This window comes from Bombina bombina, chromosome 3 (genome assembly GCF_027579735.1).
Source record: "Bombina bombina isolate aBomBom1 chromosome 3, aBomBom1.pri, whole genome shotgun sequence".
In the NCBI taxonomy this organism is placed as follows: domain Eukaryota; kingdom Metazoa; phylum Chordata; class Amphibia; order Anura; family Bombinatoridae; genus Bombina; species Bombina bombina.
Genome location: NC_069501.1, coordinates 950415951 through 950435952, shown reverse-complemented (window position 1 = coordinate 950435952; position 20002 = coordinate 950415951). Strand labels below are relative to the sequence as shown.

The window sequence follows — 20002 nt, the reverse complement described above, 5'->3', positions numbered from 1 at the left end:
TTTTTTTTAGCATGGTCTCTATAGTGCATTGTCGCTCTGGAGCTGAATATAAAGACGTGATTAAAGGGACAGTGTAATTTAAAAATTATTTTCCCTTAATGTTTTTTCACCCAATTACTTGTTATACCAAATACAGAGTAAATCCCTGTATGGGTAGTTTCAGGATTGTTTTTGTATATGATATAGCTGTTGTTGTAATTTAATAGCTTTAAACAAGGTTGGAAAACAGCACACCTCTTCTTTATTTAGGGGCACAGAATACCAGACTTGCCAAGTCCTCTAACACCAACACAGTGACTCCAGGCTCCAGTTTGGAAAAAAAAATACCTTTTTTCTTTACATGGGGTCCAGAGAAAACAAAATGACAATGTTTTAGGCCTTTTTACTAGGCCCTTAGTCATGTATACATGACTAAGGGCCTAGTAAAGGCCTGGAAGGTTGTAATTTTGTTTTCTCTGGACCCCATGTAAAGAATAAAGTTTTTTTTTGGCCAAATTGGAGGCTGGAGTCACTGTGTTGCTGTTGTAATTTAATATTTAGAGAGAGCAATGTATAATGCAAATTTGTATACCTTTCTCACACACCACTGGACGTATGATTTCTTCTGCTGCTTCTAGTTTGCATAATTTTTCTGTAGTCAATACTGCAGTACTAAAATGTCCAGTATAAGTGGAGATACAGCAGGCCAAAGCAAAAACAGTTGTTATAAACAGGTAAACAAGCTGTTACCTGGTTAAGTTAATAGTATACTATACGCCCCTGTCCGCCCTAGCTTGATAAATTGACCCCTAAGTGCTATTGCATTGTCTTTTTTTATCACACAATTGTTGATTATGCAAATCTTATGTATTTACTGGTCTATTAATTAAACATTTTATAAAGGAAAAAAAAATGTTATGTGTACTATCTCTTAAAGCTAAAATACTGCATGCTGTTTCCCCTGTGACATTTAAAAATAAAATAAAAATAATCTTTCAGTTAACAAATCAGATTTTAAAACCACATAACTCTGGTAAATAGATTTATTTCAGATTGCTTCATGCTTTACTGTAAAACTGCATAGTCATCATACTGTAATGGCTTGCATGGTTTAAAAGCTGAAACATATTCTGCAATACAGTAACACCAGGCTCTGAAATAAACCAGAGATGTCCTGGTTCAGTGCTCAAAGAAGTTCAGGGGACGACTGATCAGCAGTGCACTTTTGCTCACTAATCATATTACCTTTGTTTTAGTCTTAAAATTTGTCTCTAGAGAGCTGTAGTCAGTCCAGTAAATATAAACCATTCATATACATGAAGGGATTAAACAAGCCAAGTATATTTAAAAGAAGGGAAATGCCAGAAGAAGAGGCAATGCTTCTTAAAGAAGAATATATTTAAAGTATTGAGAAGCTAACATTCCTTTTCAAGAAATGTTTGTTTGTTTTTTGTTTTGTATTTACAAAAAAAAATCCATAAAACTGGAAAAATATTGTTGGCAAGAGCTTTCTAGGTTACCTTGTGATGGTCTCCGTTTGTCAGGAACTAAAGTATGTAATCTTATGCCAAATTATACATCAAAAAGATCATGTTTATATTTAACATATTTAGCAATATATTGCAAAAAGATTGCCATACATATGTTTAACACTGTTATTTGCATTTGTGTGTGGTTTTTTTTGTAGCAGTCAAGAGATATACAAACGGAAAGCCTCTTAGGCATTGCTTTTGTTTTCTTCTTTGTGGCCAGTTAGTGATAGAAATAAATGATCTCCTGCACTGATCGTGCAATCACTGTGCAGTATGTTCCAGGGTACACTACAGCCACCACCATTTTCAGAATTGATTTGCATGAAATGCAGACAAAATTAATAATGAAAATACATCATAAAAACGATTGTAAACATTTTCTTTCGGGAATCGCATTTTGAGTGTCATGTTCCTTCAATAGACTTATCCTGACATAAGCCTAGGCTGTTTGATGATACTGTATAGACTTTTACTACCTGAGAACCAAAGGAATTGCAGGATTTAGAGGGGGATTTTAGCCATGTTTGTCACAAAAGTACACAGAATAAATATATATGCACTAATGTGAATGTAAAAAAATAATATTAATAATTTGTAACTTTATTTGTAATGCATCAACAGATTCTGCAGCGCTCTACAGGGGGACAATAGAGACAAGACAAAGAAGACAAAAGAGTTTACAGTCAAAGTGGTAGTTGGAGACCGGAGGTGGGGGAGTAGTTTGTGGTGAGTGCTCAATCCAGCATTGATGAAGGCTGCCTAATATGCTTATATGTGTGTTTTTTATCATTAATTTCATATAATATTGAATATTTTTGTAATTATCCAAACATTGGATGATATCACTTAAATGTTTATATATATAATATGTGTGTGTATATATATATATATATATATATATATATATATATATATATATATATATATATATATATATATATATATATATATATATATATATATATATATATAGTACAGATGAAGCTTGCACTCTCTGGATTTTCAAAAATTTAGCAAAAAATTTTGCAAAAAATGTGACGTTTCGGGGATCAAAGCACCTTTTTGAAAATCCAGAGAGTGCAAGCTTCATCTGTACTGTATTAATTTGTGCCTGCACCCTGGTAGATGCTTTTTAAGTGAGAGTGCGCTTTCCTTACTCTATTATTTATATATATATATATATATATATATATATATATATATATATATATATATATATATATATATATATATATATATATATATATATATATATAGAGAGAGAGAGAGAGAGAGAGAGAGAGAGAGAGAGAGAGAGATGAAACCCATACATTTTGTGATTCAGATAGATCATACATAAACAACTTTCCAATTTACTTCTGTATAATGTGCTTCCTTCTCTTGCCATCCTTTGTTGAAAAGCATACTTTGGTAGGGTCTGGAGTAGCAGCGCCCTAATATGCCCTAATATGCCTCTTGTCATTGGCTTACTAGCAGTGCATTGGTGCTCCTTCAATAGAGGGTACTAAGAAAAATGAAGCAAATTTGATAATAGAAGCAAATTGGAAAACAGCTTTAAAATTCCATGCTCTATCTGAATTATGAAAAAAAATGTTTGTCTACCTTTAATTGCGAGGCAAATGAAATGCCTTTTAATTGCAAAGTATGTTACACCCCATTGATAGTTGGTTGTCATTTTGACTTCTCTCTCCCTGTCTTTGAGGTCTTGAAAGCTAATACAATACCAAATCTAGATATTTGAAGATGTTGGCCCATTAAAGGATATCTCAGACTATGAAAAAAGATAAATATATATTTTAAAGACAATTTTAGACAGCCACTGATACATTTTATGAAACAAATCTTCTGAACATGGTGTCATGTTTTTATGCTCTGACTAATTCATTGTTAATCCTCGGAAATAAAAATGTTCTGGTCATTTAATGAATAATTAAAATCATGTGTGTTTCTTTCTCATAATAAACAAATTTTCATGTACAGTAAATTTACAGTGACATAAATTTGGAGACAAGACATTAATGTTCTATGTCACAATACACCAAGTACCATGCACTGCAAAATATCCAGGAATCAAGATTTGTATACAATTTTTCTTTTGCAAAGGCGTTTGTTATCTTCTATAGATTAAATTTACTGTGTGATAAAAGATTAAACAAATAATGTTTGATGGGACATTGTATTTAAAATTTTTTATCATGTTTTGCAAAATATATTTTTAAGATGTTGAAAATATTTTTTGCTTAACACATATTATATAAAAGCTGTTCAAATGTAATCTGAAATTGTTACAGCAGTATCAGACGTGCAATTTATACTAATGCTAACTGGCTAATTTTATCAGTATTTGTAGAGCTACAAGTTTAGGTTCTTGGTTCCTAGGGGGAGTCTTGACAATACAATGATGTAGTTTAGAGAATATTAGCTACTGATAAATTTCCATACTCAGATCTAACTGGTTATCTGCAATTAGAACAGTTACATGAATAAAATGAGTGAAGTTAACCCACCTCTGTTTATGTATCCTGTACATGTAATATCACTATATTATCTTATTAACTGCTTTATTATCTGGCAAAACATAAAAAAGCCTCAGTGCACCAATGGAATTTTTATAATGGTACAGAATATTGGTCTATGGATTATTGTGAGATTGCAGGAACCAATTGCATCATGGGTGTCTGCTCTGTGTGCCTCCGGCACAACAGGACTCACAATTTAAAGGGATATGAAACCCAAATGTTTTCTTCCAAGATTCGGATAGAGCTTACCATTTCAAACAACTTTCCAATTTACTTCTATAATCAAATTTGCTTCATTCTCCTAGCATTGTATGTTGAAGGAGCAGCAAAGCACTACTGAGAGCTAGCTGAGCACATCAGGTGAGTCAATGAAAACAAGCATATATGTGTAGACAAAAATCAGCAGCTAGCTCCCAATAGTGCATTGCTGCTCCTGAGCCTACCTAGATATGATTTTGAACAGAGGATATAAAAAGACTGAAGCAAATAAGTTAATAGAAGTATTGGACATATTTGTTTGCTGATGCTGGAAATTATAAGTGTATTTTAATGAACACTTGAAAATATATATATTAAACTGTTAGCAGTAGCTGATAATTAAACTATATTTCTATTGTCTGTCACCCCCCAATTGTTTTGAGCGAGAATTACAACCAAAAGGGCTGGCTATAAAAAAAAACATACATTCCCAGTAAGCCAATGAAATGTTGAGCTTCAAAGGGCCTATGAGGGACAAGCTTCGGTTGAGGACGTTAACAAAATTTCACCAATGATTAGAAAAAGAGGTGGGTTTTATCAGAGAGATACAAAACCCTTGGCACAGGAAGTAAGGGGCTAATGCTGGCTGACCCTGATGATTTTGACTTACTGGCTTAAACTGCTACCTTTGGAAATACACAAAGTTTTTGTAAGACAAAAAAATTGGGCCTAACATTATTTCCACATATGTGCATCCTCTCTTACATGATGGTGAAAAGGATTTATCTGAAAAAGCTGAAACTTTAAATTGGTTTATTTATAATGTATTAAAGATTATTTTATATTTTAATTTATTTTAGCAAAGAAATTGTTTATAGCATGGTTAAACTACAGCTGTGAGTTACAAGGTAATTTATTCTTATATTTAATATTAATTAGACCAAGGGTAGTAAGTATACTGGTGTTAAATATTAATATTTAGAAATAATTTTTGTATTTTAATGTAATAAGTTAATTGCAGATATTGCGATATATTTTAGAATTAGTTTTATTGTAAATAAGAAGTGGTTTCAGGCCAGATTAATTGGCATATAAATTAGCTGTTGCATTAATATACAATCTCTCTGTTGGTTATTAAATGAGCATTGTAAGCTCGTAATCCATATTTTGGTATTGGAGCAAGTGTTGCTGGATATTTGCAAATTGTCTTATAAGTTTAATGGTAATGTGTGTTATTTAATAAGTGATTCATTTGGAATTAAGATTAATTTATAGAAATATCTTTATAGCTGGCTTTGTATAGAATAATTGTAACAGCATAGACATACTTATTTGACCATAAGTAATACGCTATTTACTACGTAAATATAATCATTTGTGTATATAAAGGTAACTGATCAGAACAAAGGATTTAATAATAATATTGTTGTCAAATTTATAAATATCTCAGTAGTGATATTTTTGAGTAGACTACAGAGATTTAATATCTTACTGAAGTGTATTGACAAAGTTCTGCTATATTAATTTTAGATATTGTTGACAATAGTTTTATACTGCTATTAATTATTAATATTCATAATTACAATACGTAACACGTTGGAGTACACTGTGGAGTACACTGCTGAGATAATATTTATAGTGATATTCTAACAGATATAATAGTATCTACAGAAGGGAATTGAAAAGTTGTTTAACATTGCTTGATCTGCCTGAATTATAAAAGAAAAATTAGGTTTCATGCCTCTTTAAGGAAAGTAAATTGCCTTTACAAGATGTTGCAGGCTTTCCAACGACTTGCTTGTAAGAGACTATTGACGCTGCAGCTCTATGTGTTTAACCCCCACAATGACTTAGTATACTTGACAGCTGTCCTCCTCAGAAATACTGGACAAGAAGCAGGTGAAGCAGCTATAGAGGAAGGATAGGACCAGCTCATGACTGCCATTTGCCCACATGGGACCTCAGATCAGACAACATTGACTGTGGACATGTTAGTTACTAGAGATGCGCAGCTGCAAAACATTTGGTTTGTGTGAATTTTTCCTAACGAATATTCAGTGAAATTTGTTTCCCCGGATTTTCTTTGACTGCACTATTCAGTATTTGTTTAGTTTAATACAAAACAAATATGAATATTCGTAAAACATTTACATTAGATTTCATTAAACAAATGTAAATTTTTAAAAGCTACAGGTGAAAAAGTTTACCTTTAGTTTTATACTTACCCTTTGCGCAATGGAGAGCGAGCTAACCCGTTCCTCTTCTTCACAGAGCCCCGGACGTGCTAATAGGATAGTATGGCAGCTCTTATGGCCTGCAATAAAGGACCTACAACAAATGTATCAAAACAAATGCACATCTTTATTAATTATATGCCTACATTAAACCTTAGAACAAACCTAATATTTTTTACATGGGCTTTATTGAACTTCACATTCAAACAGTGGACTGTCCAGTTAAATTCTGTACACTTATGGTTGCTACCTCGACCATGTTTTCCTGGACACTTATGAGTTACAAATGCTGCAGGGTGTGCAGAGGGCAACACACACCTGGACAGCACACAAATAGTAACCCTGAACAGCAATAATCATGTTCCTTACTGCACACCCTGCAACATGTGTACCTCATAAGTGTCCAGAAAAATTTGGCCGAGGTGGCAACCCTATATACACCTGATAACCCTATTTGTTGCATTGCTACCATCCTTGTACATCCACACATCACAGTTCCATATCATGGTTAGGGAAGTAATATAGGTAAAATAAAAAGCACTAAAACACAATCCTCAGTGTAATTAATAATTAAAGCAAGAAATGAACAAACTTTAATGCAAATTAGCTAAATTCTAAAAATGACTATGTGTCGGGGGCGCAAGAATAAGATTGGCACCCACAAAGGTGAAGGTGCGATTTAAACAAACTAATTAGTTAGTCAGTATTGCTAATTCATACTGGAAAATGCCATTGTCTGAGCTGAGGTAGCTAATATTTTTACATAATAACAATGCTAGTTTTTTATTTACCTGTAAGTATTTGTTCAGCAACATTTAACAGGACATTAAAACTATATCATAAATCAGCAATTAAGCACTGCAAAAGAAAAAGTATCATGCTTATTTCTTCTGATGGAACCACTCCAGACATTCTAGTCGTAGTGCAATAAACAACATTTTCAGAGGTATTTCAAAGCAAAAGAAGGCAAAATACATAATAATAAATACATATTGCAGTAGTGTTTTATTTTCCTTCTTTAAAAATTTTGGGCTAGATTACAAGTGATGCGCTAATTTAACACTGCACCCGTAAAGGGGCAAATTTGCTGGTTAATGCTACTGGGAGCTCATGTTAGCCCTTTGTGCTAAGCAAAATTAACCAGAGGTCAGACCTCTGGTTAATTTTAAAAATGTGCCCCAATTGCCCCCCAAATAAGGTTGCCACCTGCCCCGGTATCACCGAGACAGCCCCGGTCTGGCTCGGTTTTTCCTGTGTCATGGAATGACCCTCAAATGCCCCATGCTAAGAGATCCCCTGGGGCAGCAAGCAGCAGTAAACACAGATTTAAAAAAAATTAGCTGGCCAGGGGAGCTCTTAGTCCGTGGAGTCTGGAGGAGAGAGGGAGGAGTGTGTGGGAGAGGGGAAGCGGTTCGAACAGGGGACTCGTGCATAACGTCCTGCAGCCGAGACTGAGAGCGGCAGAAAAAGGTTAGGCATTGGTGCGGTGGCCGTGGGCTGCACACGTGGGGGGCACAGGCACAAACAAAAAGTATGCTCGCTCAACTTGGCTGTGTTGTCTGTTTATTCATGGTAATTGGTATGGTCATTTTATATTTATTTTGTGGGGCTTAAATATGTGTATATTATTTGGCTTATAATTATATATATATATATATATATATATATATATATATATATATATATATATATATATATAAAAATAAATATATATAATAAATATGTTTATATATATAATATATATAATATATATTATTTATAATATTATATATCTATTATATAATATATATTATATTATATATATATATATATATATATATATATATATATATATATATATAATATTATATATATGTATTATATATATTATATATATATATATAATATTATATAAATATTATATATATATATATATATATATTATATATAATATGCATATATATATTATATATATATAAATATATATATTATATATATTATATATTCTATATTCTATATATTATATATAATATATATTATATAAAATATTTATTATATATAATATATTATAAATAATATATATTATTCATAATATATATATATATATATAATATATATTATATAACATATTTATTATATATAATATATATTATAAATAATATATTATAAATAATATATATTTCTATATTATATTGTTTATAACTGAAGGACACAGTAATATTTCAGTAGTGAAATGAGGTTTATTGGATTAACAGAAAATGGGCAATATGCATAAAAAAAAAATTAGACAGGTGCATAAATTTGGGCACCCCAACAGAAATATTGCATCAATATTTAGTAGAACCTCCTTTAGCAGAAATAACAGCCTCTAGATGCTTTCTATAGCCTGTAATTTGTGTCTGGATTCTGGATGAAAGTATTTTGGACCATCCCTCCTTGCAAAACATCTCCAGTTCAGTTAGGTTTGATGGTTGCCGAGCATGGACAGCCCGCTTCAAATCACTCTACAGATTTTCAATGATATTCAGGTTTGGGGAGTGGGATGGCCATTCCAGAACATTGTATTTGTTCCTCTGCATAAATGCCAGAGTCGATTTTGAGCCGCAGTTTGAGTCGTTGTCTTGTTGAAATATCCTGCCCCAACGTAATTTCAACTTTGTGACTGATTCCTCAACATTTTTCTCAAGTATTTGCTGATATTGAGTGGAATCAATGCGACCCTCAACTTTAACAAGATTTGTGGCGTGTGTGCAGAAAAAGGCTTCTTCCGCATCACTCTCCCATATAGCTTCTCCTTGTGCAAAGTGCGCTGAATTGTTGAACGATGCACAGTGACACCATCTGCAGCAAGATGATGTTGTAGGTCTTTGGAGGTGGTCTGTGGGCTGTTTTTGACCGTTCTAACCATCCTTTGCCTCTCTGATATTTTACTTTGCCTGCCACTTCTGGCCTTAACAAGAACTGTGCCTGTGGTCTTCCATTTCCTCACTATGTTCCTCACAGTGGACACTGACAGCTTAAATCTCTGCAATAGCTTTTTGAAGCCTTCCCCTAAACCATAATGTTGAACAATCTTTGTTTTCAGGTCATTTGAGAGTTGTTTTGAGGCCCCGATGTTGCCACTCTTCAGAGGAGAGTCAAAGAGAACAACAACTTGCAATTGGCCTTAAATACCGTTTCTTATGATTGGATGCACCTGTATATGAAGTTCAAGGCTTAATGGGCTCATCAAACCAATTGTGTGTTCCAATTAATCAGTGCTTGGTAGTTACAGGTATTCAAATCAACAAAATGACAAGGGTGCCCAAATTTATGCACCTGTCTAATTTTGTTTTGATGCATATTGCACATTTTCTGTTAATCCAATAAACCTCATTTCACTACTAAAATATTACTGTGCCCTTCAGTTATTTGATAGATCAAAATGAAATTGCTGATCCAAACACCCAATTATTTATAAATGAAAATAATGGAAATTGTCTGGGGTGCCTAAATTTTTGCATACAACTGTGTGTGTATATATATATATATATATATATATATATATATATATATATATATATATATATATATATATATATATATATATATATATATATATAAAATATATCTATATATAATATATGAAATATATTGATTTCATATTGAATTTGAGGCTGTGAGAAGCCACGGCCCAAGCCACGCCCTGAGACACACCCTCTCCATCCCCATTTAAAAAGTTTCCAGCAAAAGGTGGTAACCCTACCCCCAAATAAAGTGGACAGATCCTTTATAATATATATATATATATATATATATATATATATATATATCAGCATCTTTATTTTTTTTTAAAAATAACTGCACAGTGCAGTTAAAGAGTGGATGTGGGGTGTTAGAAAAAAATGGAACTGAAAACTGCCTTTATATAGCGGTCTATGGGAACTGTGTTTTAAACTTTAAATATATATGTTTATGCTTTATATACATATATATATATATGTTAATATGTGTATATACACATATAAACACATATATATTTATGTATATATTCATATACATATATATATTTGGAATTTGCTGCCCAACGCTGCACGGCTTACCCGCTGCACTAGGTTCTTTGCCGTGTCTCACGGCATCAGAACGAGGCTCTTATTGGAGCCTATGGAAGCGTGCTAAACTTGTCATAACAGTGCACATTTGCGTACGCCGGTGGAGCACAAATATCTCTTGCGTGAAAGTGCAATTTTGAGCTCCACTTGTAATCTTGCACTTTATTTTAAAATTAAAGGGACACGAAGGCCAACATTAAATTCTCATATAGAGCATGCAATTTTAAAAGACTTCAAATTTGCTTCTATTATAAAATATACTTTGTTTTCTTGGTATCCTGCTGAAAAGCATACCTAAGTAGGCTCAGGAGATCTCAGCACTTGATCGCTACACTGCCTTTGACCTTTGCAGATATTAAAAACGTTTTTATATACAAGTAGTAGTTCAATAAATGATCTAACACACTAGTGAATTCTCTTTTTGCCCTTTTATGTCCCTTTACATGTTAAGTTTAATTTATCTTTAATTGATAACACCACACAATATATTTGTACAGGCTAGGAAGCATGTTTGATTTTCTGTCTTTTACTAAAAAATCTTGCAAGCTATGAACAGTTTCTGTAATATGAATTCAGTTTAAAATGCACGTCTGTAATAGCAGCATTTCATATGGTCTTTACAAAGGCCAACAGAAATTGATTTATTCATGATGGAAGCCAAAATTGTTAGCAATTTCACCTGAACCTTTTGATTCAAACAAGAAAAAACAAACAAATACGAGGTTTCTGCAAACCGCTTTAAGCAAGTAAATGAATTGACAGGAAATATGGCAATTAGAGCAAATTGCAAAACAGAAGAATTGTGTGAAAAAGTAACTGATGTTTTGTTGTGGGAAATTGTTACTGATATAAGCCCCAATCCATAATAGGTTATAGTGTGGGAAATCTGTATTCAGTGCAGCTGATTCTTCCTTTGTTTGCTCTGCTGAAACCATGTTCAGAGTCCTAAGCATTAAAAGAACATCATGTGCACTTAGACGCTATGATTAGTTATCAAAATTCATAAACAATAGCCAATCACCAATTTTGAAGGAAAAAAATAAATATATACTGTATATTATGTTGTAGGCCTCCTGAGATGCCTAAAACATTGTTTTAAAGGGACAGTTGAACTCTCAAGTTGTAGATATAGCATTAAACTTTAAACAAGTTCCCAGTATTATCTTATTTTCTATGTTCTTCTGTAATCCTTTGTTTACAAGCATATCTACATAGGTTCAAGAGCAGCAATACACTAAATGGAACTAGCTGCTGATTAGTGGCTGCACATATATGGCTCTTATCATGGGCTCATCCGACATGTTCTGCTAGTTCCCAGTATTGCATTGCTGCGCCTTAAAGGGACATTAAACACTAAATATATGCTAGATAGAATGATGCATTTAAAGAAAAGTTTAGTCTGAGATAACATGTAGATGTATTTTTAAAAGTTTCATTGGTTGTTTAAATATTGACAAAATAAGTGTAAAGTTTTAATGACTATAATACAATGGGAGCTGCCATGTTGTAACTTAGGTTACTTTATCTGCTGTGGCCAATTAGGGACAGTTATTATTAGGTCACTAGAGTGTGCAGCCAATGGCTGTGTGGAGTATAACAGTGTTCAGCACTTCCATTTCTAACAGGAACTTAAAAGCCCACAGTTTCAGAATAGAATTGCAGGGAAAGTGGACCAACAAAATAATGAAAGTATACTGTAGAGTTTTTATATTTATACAATTTATCATTTTATATTACTAACTCAAAGTGTTTAATGTCTCTTTAAGGAAAGGATACCAAAAGAATGATGCAAATTTTATAATATAAGTTACACAGTTTAAAAGCAATTACCTACTCTTTCAAATGGCGTGTGTCTAGGAGGTATAAAGTGAAAGCACAAAATAAAAAGAAAAACTGAAAAAAAGAAAGAGAAACATATGTTAACACACACACATCTATCTGTCTGTCAATCTGTCAGTCTATCTATCTACGATGAAAAAGGCCTAGAGACTGAACTTACTGTAAAGCCCAGGAGCCCCTCTTTAAATAAAGACCCTATGTAAGTTTTAATATTCAGGTGATCACTGTAGCAATCTTTACCCAAAATGATGTATACGAGGATAACCTCTTCTTCTTTTGACTGTTTAATTTAGAAAAACTTGCATATATAATTGTTTAGGACATTTTACACATTTTGTATTAGAGTTCTCACATCTCATGGTAAACACATAAAATAATTGTATAGTTTGGATTTGCTGGGTCTGTTGAAAAAACAAAAACAATATATAATATGTGTTGGTTTACAGAAAAGCTTAAAGAGATCTTAAGCAGTAAATTACATGCTAGACATAATGATGTATTAAAAGAAAAGATTAGCCTTAGACTAGTATGTGGCACGTTTTTATAATTATTAGCTAGATTACGAGTGGATCGCAAAATTGCGCTTTTTAATACCAGCTCGAACACAACATTGTGTTCGTATTTCAAGGAAGATTTTTGCTCACGGGAGCGCGCTTCCATAGACTCCCAATGGTAGCCTCATTCTCATGCGGATAGCACGGCAGGGAACCTAGTGCAGCGAAGGGGGTAAGTTGACTAGCGATGCAAAATTTAAATATATATATATTTATGTGTTTATATACACATATTAACACATAAATATATATATGTTTATAAGCATATACACTCACCGGCCACTTTATTAGGTACACCTTGCTAGTACTGTGTTGGACCCCCTTTGGCATTCAGAACTGCCTTAATTCTTCATGGCATAGTTTCAACAAGGTGTTGGAAACATTCCTCAGACATTTTGGTCCATATTGACATGATAGCATCATGCAGTTGCTGCAGATTTGTCGGCTATACATCCATGATGCAAATCTCCCTTTCCACCACATCCCAAAGGTGCTCTAGTACAGTGAACTCATTGTCATGCATGTTCAAAAAGACAGTTTAAGATTATTTGAGCTTTTTGAAATGGTGCATTATCCTGCTGGAAGTAGCCATCAGAAGATGGGTACACTGTAGTCATAAAGGGATGGACATGGTCAGCAACAATACTCAGGTAGGCCTTGGCTTTTAAACAATGCTCAATTGGTACTAAGGGGCCCAAAGGGTGCCATTAAAATATCCCCCACACCATTACACCACCACCAGCCTTAACTGGTACAAGGCAGGGTGGATCCATGCTTTCATGTTGTTTATGCCAAATTCTGACTCTATCATCTGAATATCACAGCTTAAATCGAGACTCACCAGGCCAGGCAACAGTTTCTGTAAAGTAATGAGTAGCGCCATGTATGACCTAGTATTCTGTTTGAGCAAACAAGGGTGTGTGGAAACTATTTTAGATAATCCTATTTCCCACAAAACCTTGTTTACACAGCTTCTTTTATTTTCAGTTTTATATATATCCTTAATTGTCTTCAGCAGGAAAGACAGAAAGGGGAAACTTAACCCCTTAGTGACCGGACCACTTTTCCATTTGTTGACCGTCTGGGACCAAGGCTATTTTTGCATTTCTGCGGTGTTTGTGTTTAGCTGCAATTTTTCTCTTACTCATTTACTGTACCCAAACATATTATATACCGTTTTTCTCGCCATTAAATGGACTTTCTAAAACTACCATTATTTTCATAAAATCTTATAATTTAATATAAAAAAATATATAAAATCTGAGGAAAAAATGGAAAAAAACACACTTTTTCTAACTTTGACCCTCAAAATCTCTTACACATCTACAACCACCATAAAACACCAATGCTAAATAGTTTCTAAATTTTCTCCTGAGTTTAGAAATACCCAATGTTTATATGTTCTTTGTTTTTTTAGCAAATTATAGGGCAATAAGTACAAGTAGCACTTTGCTATTTCCAAACCACTTTTTTTCAAAATTAGCGCTAGTTACATTTGAACACTGATATCTGTCAGGAATCCCTGAATATTCATTCAAATGTATATATTTTTTAAAAGAAGACAACCTAAGGTATTAAACTTGGGGTATTTTGACTTTTTTCATGCAACCAATTTACCACCAATCTATGCTAAATTTTGAGAGAAATTTTTTTTTTGATTTTTTTGACAAAATAGCAATTTAAGAATTAATTTACTGAAAATGTTAAGGGTTACTGCCAAATATCACCCCAATATGTCTTCAGCAGCATCTCCTTAGTACAGTGATACCACCTATGTATATGTGTGTAGGTTTCTCTGGGGGCTAAAAGGCCTTATTTGTAGGGGACACATTCCAGTTTTCCAACTTGAAATTTTCACATCTGTCATCATGCACCCATGTTCTATTTGGGACATTTCTGAAGCTGGCCAATGGAATTTACCCCCATCAAACCATATATTTTTTAAAAGAAGACACGCTAGGGTATTTCATATGCTGGTATTTTAACACTTTCCATGCACTAATTCAACCAACAGTCTTTATCAAACTTTTGGGTAGTCATTTTTTTGTGTTATTTTTCACACACATTCTACTTTAGGCATGGATTCTCAGTTCCTGTTATATGTTACTGCCAAAAAACACCTCAATATGTGTTCAACAACATCTCCTGAGTACAGTGATACCACCCATGTATAAGTGTGTCTGGTTCTCTGGGGGCTAAAAGGCCTTATTTCTAGGGGGCGCATTCCAGTTTTTCAACTTGGAATTTTCACATCGGTCATCATGCACCCATGTCCTATTTGGGACATTTCTGAAGCCAGCCAATGTAATTTACCCCCATCAAACTATATATTTTTGAAAAGTAGACACCCTAGGGTATTTCAAATGCTGGTATTTTAACACTTTCCATGCACTAATTCAACCAACAGTCTTTATCAAACTTTTGGGTAGTCATTTTTTTGTGTTATTTTTCACACACATTGTACTTTAGGCATGGATTCTCAGTTCCTGTTATGTGTTACTGCCAAAAAACACCTCAATATGTGTTCAACAACATCTCCTGAGTACAGTGATACCACCCATGTATAGGTGTGTCGGGTTCTCTGGGGGCTAAAAGGCCTTATTTCTAGGGGGCGCATTCCAGTTTTTCAACTTGGAATTTTCACTACCCATGCCCCCATGTAATATTTAGGACATTTCTGAAGCCGGCCAATGTAATTTACCCCATCAAACCATATATTTTTAAAAAGTAGACACCCTAGGGTATTTTAAATGCTGGTATTTTAACACTTTGTATGCACTAATTCAACCACCAGTCTTTGTCAAACTATTGGGTATTAATTTTTTTGTGTTAATTTTCACACACATTGTACTTTAGACATGGATTCTTAGCTCCTGTTATGTGTTACTGCCAAAAAAAGACCCCAATATGTGTTCACCAACATCTCCTGAGTACAGTGATACCACCTATGCATAGGTTTGTTGGCTTGTTTGGGGGGTGCAATGCCAAATGGCTGACATGCATTTGCGATTTTGTTTCACATTTAACATATTTTCTTTGCCTATCGTCTTTTTTGGGGGTCTTTTTACATACCCCAATTTATTTGTTTTCCATGAATGTGCAAATATTTCAAAAGTTGACACCCCAAGGTATTGTATATAGTGTGCTGTGATGTCTTTGAAGCAACCGTTTTAGCCAAAAAATGGAGAAAATGTATGGTGGTAATTTTTCAATTTTCATTTTTACACACACACACACACACTGATTTTTGACTATGATTTAGGAGAGACTGTTGTAAGTTATTGCAAAAAAATACTTTAGGTTGTTTTCTGCAAGGCACCCTGAGAACACCTATGTCCCACATCCATAGGATTGACAGGGGTTTTTAAAGAAAAAAAAAATGTAAAAATCTGGAACAGTAAAAGTAAAAAAAACCAAAACAAAACAAACAGTAAACATAACCAAAAAACTGCAAATGTATTTATTTTTTAAAAATTGACCATTGTATGGTACCGCTTGAAAGAGTCCCCAATGCAGAGTGCAGGCTGTCCAGGGCAATCAGGACAGTGATATATGGTGTCCCTTCTCTTCCCCCTCTTGGTACAGACTCTGCATTTTTTTTGTGGTTTCTGCTTTGCGGCAGTAGGGGGGATTTTAAAAATAAAATGGGTAGCCCCAACTCTGCTCTCTCCCATCACCCCCCGGGGAGCATCATGGTACAAAATCCCCGAAATGATCTGGAGCTGAAACTGTAAAAAAGTCTGTTTCATTCTGGGGTTTGCTTTTTTGAACAACAAAAAAGCATTGTGGGTTGCAATCTGCATTAGGTAAATTGCAACCTTTTTGTACCAGGCCCTTGTCTTCCGCATAATTAGGTAAGGCTGCAGCAGCTGATCTGCCAGATCAACCCCACCCATATGCCAGTTATAAGACTTGATGCACACTGGCTTCCTTATGATCTCAGCTCTGCCACGTACAGAGACCGCCACCGTCCTCTCATTGTGGATGGTGGTAAGAAGGTATACATCCTTCTTGTCTCTGTACTTAAGTGCCAACAGCTCCTCTTGGCGCAGAGCTGAGGTCTCCCCCCTTTGTAGCCAGGTGCGTACAAGTTGTCCTGGGAAACCTGTGCGGTTCTTTTTAATTGTACCGCAAGCTACTGTATCAAAGCAATACAGTAGCTTGAACAAAAGGACACTTGTATAAAAATTGTCTAAGTACAAGTGATACCCTTTGTTCATTAGGGGTAATATCAGGTCCCAGACAATCTTGCCAGTGGTTCCCATATGTTCTGGGCAACCTGGAGGGTCAAGGTGGCTATCCTTTCCCTCATACACCCGGAAGGCCTGAGTATACCCACTGTCGCTCTCACAGAGCTTATACACCTTTACCCCATACCTGGAACGCTTGGAAGGAATATACTGCTTGAATCCCAGCCTTCCCTTATACTTCATCAGGGATTCATCAATGCATATATTCCTTCCAGGTGTATAAGCCTCTGCAAACCTGGCAGAAAAGTGGGTAATCAGGGGGCGGATTTTATACAAGTGCATGAAATGCAGAATCATTTCATACCTCTGCCTCGACATACTCTGGGAGAAAATGGGGGTAGAGCAGATGGGGCTACTGCTCCAGTAGGAGCGAACAGAGGGTTTCTTTATGATGCCCATCAGCATAGTCAATGCCCAGAATTTTTTAAATTCTGGCACATCGACGGGGCCCATTGCTGCTTTGCCAAATATGTTTCAGGCTTTGCAGCACGGTACTGATGGGCATATAAATTAGTTTGGGCGACAATGTTCCCCAATACATCATCGCCCAGAAACACCTCCAAAAACTGTTGGGGGCTAAAACCTGCCACATCTATATTTATTCCAGCATTTGCTGTGAAGGGTGGGATATCTGGCCTCTGGAGATGAGGCATTACCCACTCTTCAGCGGCAATGGCAGCAACACGCCTCCTTCTGGCAGGGGGGCTAGCAGCCACAGATACATCACTATCAGTTGAGACTGCATCTAGTGATGTATCTGAGCATATGGCAGGGTCAAAATTGGGGTCTGAGTCAGACATAGAGACATCTGACTCTGACGCAAGGATGGCATACCCCTCCTCAACACTATATGTTTTCTGTGACATTATTGTATCTGTCACAGAAAAACAAATTAAATTAAATTAATTAGCTAAATGGCAAGCTAGGGGTTAATGGCTCTGAAAATTAAATTAACTAAATGGCCTTTGGGTTTTTAAAGAATTATAACAAAAAAATTAACCCCTAAAAAAATGCAGGCAGCAAAAAAGTACAGCTATGCTACTGCCAGTGATTTATAGAGATCACTGGCAAGCTAGGGGTTAATGACTCTGGAAATTAAATTAAATTAACTAAATGGCTCTGAAAAGACCCTTTGTTTTTTTTTAAAATTACAACAACAAAATTAACCCCTAAAAAATGCACAGACAGCAAAAAAGTAAAGCTATGCTACTGCCAGTGATTTATAGCGATCACTGGCAAGATAGGGGTTAATGACTCTGGAAATTAAATTAGATTATCTAAATGGCTATGAAAAGAGCCTTTGGTTTTTAAAAAAAAAAATTACAACAAAACAATTAACCCCTAAAAAAATGCACAGACAGCAAAAAAAGTGCAGCTGTGCTAATGTCAGTGATTTATAGCGATCACTGGCAAGCTAGGGGTTAATAACTCTGGAAATTAAATTAAATTAATTTAATTAAATTAACTAAATGGCTCTGAAAAGAGCCTTTGGCTTTTTTAAAAAAATTACAACAAAAAATTAACCCTTAAAAAAATGCACAGACAGCAAAAAAAGTGCAGCTATGCTAATGCCAGTGATTTATAGTGATCACTGGCAAGCTAGGGGTTAATGGCTCTGAAAAGAGCCTTTGGATCTCAAATTTTTTTAGCAAATATAATAAATATAGCTCTCTCTGCTAAATACAGGTCTCTCTCTCTCTCTCTCTCTCTCTCCAACTAAATCGCAAATGAGGAGAGGGAGGGAGATCCACACTGATCAGTGTCAATATTTACAAATATTGACATGATCAGACAAATGGGGTATTTTATTTTTTTATTTTTTTTATGGGTGGGAGGCTCAGATTGGGTGACCCTAGCTTGCCCCTATGATGAGGCAGGCTAGGGACACCCCCAGAGGCCCCATGATGCACTGGGCATCGCCATCTTGGATGCCATGTGAAGGGGGAGGGGGGGCTATTTAGGGCTGTTTTTTATTTTCTGCCGTTTTTTTTTTTATTTTTTATTTTTTAACTAAGTGCCTCGACCCACTGAGGCACTTAGCACACAAGCAGAGCATCGGAAGCGTGTCCGATCGCTTCCGATGCTCTGCTGCACTGCCGGGCTCCACGTGGAGCAAAACCGGAAGTGATCACTCGTGGGGGAGTGATCAATCCGGTCCCGGTACTCGTAAACAGTATTGCAGGGATGCCTAGACATCAAGGCATCCCTGCAATACTGTAAGAGCGGATGGAAGCGATCTCGATCGCTTCCAGGGCTCAGTTTAGCCGTCGACGTACGCCATACGTCCTCAGGCGTTAACTGTATTTTTTTGCAGGACGTATGGCGTACGTCGTCGGTCACTAAGGGGTTAAGTAAATAATGGGGTGCCCATTACTTTACTTTGGAATTAAATTACAGAAAACGGGAATAAAATAATGATAGTATATTGCAAGGTTGTTGTTTTTTATTTACACATAATTAAGCATTTTATAATATCCCTTTAAATGTGCAACATTAAGAAACTCCAAAGCAGCTCAGCACATAGGTAGAAATGGCTCAGCAGTTAAGGAATTAAGCTATATTTGGAACCTGTACAACTGGAAGTACAAATGTTTTTTCGCCATATTCTAAACTAAGTATAAACTAGACAAACTCATGCGCTTGTTCACCAAACACAGTGAAGCTTTTTCTGTACTAAAGTCCCTTAATAATGATTCAGATATGTTTTGCACATAGCATTTTGTGGGCACTAAACATCTGCTGTGTACTGTTAGTCTTCATTACTTCTGTCTGCTGCGAGTCTAGTTACATGCCTGGGAGTAAGATTTTATGAGATTTAACCTGATGC

At 35.0% G+C, this 20002-nt stretch overlaps 1 protein-coding gene across 3 annotated transcripts in view; it reads left to right on the top strand.

Annotated features, from left to right (window-relative positions):
• ENOX1 (ecto-NOX disulfide-thiol exchanger 1) overlaps positions 1 to 20002 on the top strand; it is a 1465540-nt gene that overhangs the window by 635884 nt on the left and 809654 nt on the right. For all 3 annotated transcript variants that reach the window (XM_053707980.1, XM_053707982.1, XM_053707981.1), the window contains one exon: positions 2133 to 2237. The gene's annotated coding sequence lies outside the window, so the exon portion shown is untranslated. The remainder of the gene's footprint in view (positions 1 to 2132; positions 2238 to 20002) is intronic.